Below are 6,604 nucleotides of genomic sequence, written 5' to 3' on the forward strand. Positions count from 1 at the left end.
CCTCTCCCTCTTTCTCTCCTTGTCCCAGCCATGAGGTGAGCAGTTTTACTCTGCCACGTACTCCTGCAAAGATGAACCCCCTCACCCAAAGCACAGAGCCAACTGATCAGGGGCTGAAACTGTGAGCCAAAATAACTCTCTTCTTTTTAGCAGTTGATTATCTCAGGTGTTTGTTAGAATAATGGAAAACTAACCCAGACCACATGGGTCAAAACAGTTATATGAACCTCTAGCTACAAGGGAAGCTGGAAATGTCAATATCTGGTGAATGGAATTATAGTAATTGACTTTGAATAACCATAATTCACCCTCAGAGGCCAGGCCATTGCCACCCTAAACAAAATCAGGGAAGTCAAAAGAGCTTTGAGTTTGTGGAGAAGGGAGGAATGGGAGTTATCTGACTAAATCTGTCATGATGAATAAGGTTAAAACAAGAGATTTTATGAAGTTTGATGCAATCAGGCTACAAATCCTTCCTTCAGACCCCAGACATGCCTCATGTAGGTGGGAGGGGCACAAAACCAAAGCCAGGAGCACTGTGGAATTCTAGGTGAAATGTCTATGTTAGAGTCCTTCTGTGAACAACTCCCTGTGAGTGTCCCATTCTCATAATCTGTCTGATCGCTTGGAATACAAAGGTCCCTTTGCCCCCTGATACCACTGCTAGTTTCCTGGGATTAGATGTTTAGAAGCTTTTCTTTGGGCTGAGGGCCTGTAAGAAGTGTTTCCTTACTTAGGCCCTCACTCTGAAAAACAACAAAAATAAACCTAAATGCCTACCAAACAGAGAACGATTAAAGAAACTGCAGTATGTCTTTATAATGAACTGCCATATGGTGCAAAGGCAGTCACACGGTGCAGTTTTCCTACTTTACTATACTCATGTGTGTGTTGTGATGTTTTGTGTGTGTATAAAGATGCATATCAAACCCTTGACCACAGTTACTTTTAGAAGAGGAGGCAGAATTGGAAAAACGATAAGAAGAGGTGAAACTTTGATTTTTTTCTTACTTCTTAATTGTTTGAGGGTTTTTCTAATAAAACATATTAATGTAATGCTTATGTAACTAAAATTTTAACTGAGCTATCATAACAGATGTATGCTATCCAAGAAGTGAGGTGTTAGGGAAAGAATGAGCACATTTGATCAAATACAAGTCATCAGCTTTGGAGCCACGGTAGGGTAAATCAGATTGACACCTTCTGTGGATTTGTGGGAGAAGGAAGGTATCCCAATCCCCTTCCCCTCAAGCCCCAACAGTCCAGGGCTCGCTCCTCTTCCCATAGTCCCTGACACAGATAGTTCTCCTCATGCAAATAATTCAAGACATGCCAAGAGCCCTGCCTCTCCTCCACAGCTGCCTACAAGCTTAATTGAGTGTGATACGTGATGTCCCATCTGGACACCACAAGTAGGACAGTTGGCAAGGACCCAAAAAATCTATTCTCAGTCTGGGCTTGAGTTTGGTTCAGGAATAGACTCTGACAGCAGAGTGCTCCAGATTTATCCCCTTGTGACTGGGAAAGATCATGTGGTTGGCATGCTCTCTGACACTGCCCTTGTCACCATGGGGAAGATATATTTAGCATCTGGCCTGTGAGATAGCCGTCTCTAGAACTTCACTGTGAGGTTGCCTCAGTAACTCCAGGGCACTGGTCACAAACTAATCTTGTCTATTTTTATAAACTCAGTTTGTGGAGTGGTGATAAGAGTTATCTTTCTGATGCAAGACAGGATCAGATGGACCTGCTGGTGTGATGGATGGCCTTGAGCTTCTGATATGTGAGAAATCACACCACCACCTCCTCTCCTCCCACATGGCTGCAGCATGCCTGGAGGTTCATCTAGCATGTAAGAACAGGGTGTCCCAAGTGAGTGCCAGATACCTTGTAAGGTAAGTCCACAAAGAGGGCTTGTCCTTACCCTAGAGGAAAAAGAAGGTAGGGCATAAGGAAACTCTTGCCCAACAGTCATCATTTCTCAGCAACAACTACAGCAGACTTCATTAATTAATCCCAATGTTCTTCCCCAATGACCCCTCAAATTATCCGTGGGAGACCATCCTGGAAGCCTTGTCCAATCAATACTTGTCACTTCCTATGACAGCAATTATAAACCATTCTCAGACTGGACGGACTAAGACAGACATTAAGCAAAGATTTGACTAGGAAAGAGGGTGAGATGGTATTAGGTTCAAGGATGGTAAAAAGGTTAGGGAGCCTAGTTACATCACCATGGCGGGAACCACTGTGGGCTGAATGCTGGGATTTGGGCATCCAAAAACACACAAGACAGAGTTAGAAGGACAGCTGCTTTTATGATGTGCTAAATTCCTGCACTACTCTAGTCCTCAAACACCCTTCCTATAAAATGAGTGGCCACCTCTAATTTTGATATGTTATTTATTGTGGAATTCGGTGTCTACCAGCTGCAATACCCATAATTTTCTCTTCAAGATCATGTGACAGAGATGGTTAATGACTCCTCAATATCATTTCCTCCATTCTTCATTAGTCAAAGAACTCCAGTTTTTAGCTGAATATCTGTCCTCCAATAAAAGACTAAATTTCACAGGGTGCCAGCAGTGTGACCTTGTTCTATTTGATGAGACACAAGAATAAAAATTATAGGGAACTTTGGTGAGCTCAAATTAAAAGGGAAGAGGATTGTGTGATGAGTAAGTCTCTTCCTTCTAGTTGCCCCGACTGTAGTTTGAGAGATAAAGCAATACTGGAACAACTAATAAGTACAACATAAAGACACAGGGTCTTTGTCATTCATTTGTTCATTAGTTTTTCCAAATGCTTCATTTAACCTTCTGGAAAGAAGAAAGCAATTGGAAATGCTTTAATCTCTCCATCAATAAATGCTGGATACCTCTTATATTTGAGATCCTGCCGAACTAATCAAATGCAACATTTTTTTGTCAACATTTGCTCCCAATCCAACAAACACATTGTGTGGACCTAACATTTAAAAATTTATATTTAACATTACAGTACAGATTTACAACTTTGTCTAGATAATAGAAGAGAGGGTAACATGGAATTTGTATTTCTACTTGACAACTGCTTGCAGGAACTGAATGACAATGCCTCATTTCAAGGCGGTTGTGTTCTCCAGCTTAATGCAGTTGGCTACCAGTGCTTGATGTTTTTACATTGAACTACTTTATTCCATCACTTGGAGCCTGGCTCTGGTAAGGCCTTATAGGGTGTGAGCCCTCCCCTAAAAATTGGAAGGCAAAGGGATTCATATGTAACCTTCATTGTCAGAAACATTTATGAGATAAGTGACATTGTGAAATGAGAAGCAAGGGGCTAAAGGTGTAAGGAAGGTGGGATGGGTAGGAGAAGGGTACTAAGGGAAAAGAAAAAAATGTGAGAAAATGAAAAGATGGAAATAAAGTGTTTGTAAATGGGGAAGGGAGGAGGGGGTGAAGGGAGGTCAGGGACAGGGGAAAAAATGAGAACCAAGACCAGTCATGAAGAAGTACAAGATCCCAACAATGAATGTAACTGTACTGAAATGTACCAATAAATTCAATTATTTAATTTTAAAAAAAGAAACATTAATTGAGCATTTATATGCTAGAAAACTAAATCTTAAATATAGTAAGCTATAAAATCTACTTAGAGCCCTCTGTTTGTATTTGGTGATGACACTTGGATCCACTGCAAAGGATCTACTATGTTCTGAGCTCTGTGTTGAGCCCCTGCTATGCTCCGCCACCACCTGAGGATACAGTGAGGAGGCTGTGGATAAGGAGCAGGGAATGGATGGAAGAAGAAAAACACGGGTTCCAGTTTTGCTTCTGCCAGCCAGTTAAATTCTAGATGATGAATCACTGCTCTCAGGAAACTTACCAGACTCCTCCGGCTGCAGGCTCAGTTTGAGCTTGCATAGCCCCGGTAGAAAGTGGACCAGGACAATGAGGAGCCACAGAACAAACAGTTCATCTTGCAGAGACATCAGAGGTAAGGGGAAAAAATGAGAATCAAGACTTGTCATGTAGAGGTACAAGATCCCAACAATGAATGTAACTGTACTGTATCCCTAAAATGTACCAATAAACTCAATAAAATTAAAAAAAAAAAAGATAATAGAGAATGAGTAGAGGAGGTGAGTTGAGAAATGAAACTTGTCAATGGCTTAAAATATTAACTTAGATTGAATTAACCACACACACAAGAGAAAGTAAATATAGTGTAGAATTTAAAAAAATTTTAAGAAATGCCAGGCTCTGAGCTATAATGCACAGATCTCTTGGAGAATGACAGTCATCTTAAGCACTGTGGAAACAATGGGAGGAGATCCTAAGTACCAGTTTATTTAAACTCCTGACTCTGCCACTTACCAGCTGGATAGCTCAGTGTTGTTAGGCAAAGTATTTAACTTCCAGGTGCCTGTTCTTTCTCATTAAAGGAAATTTCATTGTTAAATGGAAGGGTTAACATTCTTCACTGTTTCAATATAGTGGTCATAGGGCCGAGGATTTAGCTTGGTGGTGCTGCTGCCTCCCTCACAAGTGCGAAGTCCTGAGTTTGATTCCTGGTACAAAAAAAAAAACTTTATGTGAGTCAATGTAATGGTTGGGAGTGATGATTTCTGGAAATGCTTAGCATGGAGATTCAACAACTATTTGTTTTGTTTTGTACCGGGAGTCGAACTCAGGTCGTTCCGCTTGCGAGGCAGGCCACTGAACCGCTGAGCTAAGTCCCCGGCCCAACAACGATTTGTTTTTATCAAGTAATAAATGCTTAATGTCAAAAAGTAACAACTAATATGTGTTAAGCACCTACTATATGCCAAGCACTGCAGAAGGCACTGGTTCATTGATTTCACATACTTTTTCATTTAATCGAATATAAAATGTGATCCTTGCCTTTCAGGTGCAAGGTGGTAGCTGAGAGCACAGATGCTTGTTTCCTGAACTTAACCTAATTGAACTATCATGGCTCTGACAATAATAGGGCTGCCCCAGGTGTCTTCTCTTGAAATCCATTCTGTTTCGTTTACAGTAATGTATCCTGTACGTTTTTAGGAGAGATGTGCTATCTACAATTACAAAAGAAAGGGGCTAGAGACAGCATGAGAGACTGACAGTTAACCAAAAGTCCACCACCTCGAATGTAGGGTGCTGTCACGCCGGCCTCCTGGGAGGTGGAACAGAAAATGTTTGCACCTCGACTCAGAGTCCTCTCACAGGCACAGCTGGGATTCTGGCTATGACCTTTGACAGATGAATAACCTTGGACAAGCCCTTGACCTCTTCCAATTCCATTTTTTATTTGTAAAATAGGAGTAAAAATAGTTTCTTCCTCATGGAATTGAATGGTTGTTTTTTAATCTGTTAAACAGGATGAAAATAGTTCCAACCTCATACAACTGAATGAGGTAATGCCTCTAAGCCCATAGCATAGTGCCTAGGGCACAGATGGAAACTAAGTAAGGTAGTGACTGGTATGATAATAACTGCTATTAGCTCCTTATTGCCCTGTGTAACCATGTAACAGAGCTACCACACTGGTCTATTTTGTTATTGTGTTTCATTTATCTCCTATCATAGTCCATGGGACAATATGAGAAAACCAGTTAGAGTCTGTGAAACATGGAAGTAAATTAATCCTCAGACAGAATAATCCATCTTTAGGGCTAACAGAACCACCCCTCACTGAATGTGCTACCCATTTTTTGGTTTTGTTCTTTATTTTGTGGTACTGGAATTTAACCTAGGGCCCTTTAGTGAGCTACATCCCATTCCTTTTTTTTTAGAGGAGATTTCAGCAAGTCACTAAATTGCCCAGCCCAGTGTAGGCTTGAACTTGCCAACCTCCTACATCAACTTCTTAAGTGCTGGGGCTATAAGTGTGAACCACCATGCCCAGCTTGTGTTGGACCATTCGTGCACTGCTTCTGAGCAAGCCATTCAGACTTCTGCTGCACATCACTCTGAATGAGCCCACCTGTTCTTCCTCTAGAATCTACAGTGGCAAATTTCTGCCCCACCTCGATAACTGACCCATTATGGTGTTTCCCGGGGTGGCTGATATCCAGCAGGATTGCATCATTTTATGTGATCATTCCTTACCCACATTTTAGCCCATTCTAATTTCTTTTCAGAATGTTTATATGTGAATCTGTGTGTTTCCCATTTTCCGAACAAATGTGTAAACTGCCCTTTAGTTTATTAGGGTATGTATCAGATATCTTTAGTACTGTAACTCTTCAGAAGCACAACACATCCCTCCTTCAAAAACAGAAAAGTAGACCACATATCGGTTCTAAAGACCCTCCAAAAGTGAGGATGAGGGCCGGAGAGTTAGCTCAGTGGTTCTGTTGCCTTGTTTCCCATTTTCCGAACAAATGTGTAAACTGCCCTTTAGTTTATTAGGGTATGTATCAGATATCTTTAGTACTGTAACTCTTCAGAAGCACAACACATCCCTCCTTCAAAAACAGAAAAGTAGACCACATATCGGTTCTAAAGACCCTCCAAAAGTGAGGATGAGGGCCGGAGAGTTAGCTCAGTGGTTCTGTTGCCTGCCTCTCAAGCATAAGGTCCTGAGTTTGATCCCCAGTACCAAAAAAAAAAAAAAAAAA

At 41.2% G+C, this 6,604-nt stretch overlaps 1 pseudogene; it reads left to right on the forward strand.

The window, feature by feature from the left end:
- Positions 1–3,932: 3,932 nt before the first annotated feature.
- Positions 3,933–6,604, forward strand: part of LOC117287033 — a 9,425-nt pseudogene continuing 6,753 nt past the window's right edge.

This window comes from Fukomys damarensis, unplaced genomic scaffold (assembly GCF_012274545.1).
Source record: "Fukomys damarensis isolate Sample0158 unplaced genomic scaffold, DMR_v1.0_HiC HiC_scaffold_20, whole genome shotgun sequence".
NCBI classification, from domain to species: Eukaryota; Metazoa; Chordata; class Mammalia; order Rodentia; family Bathyergidae; genus Fukomys; species Fukomys damarensis.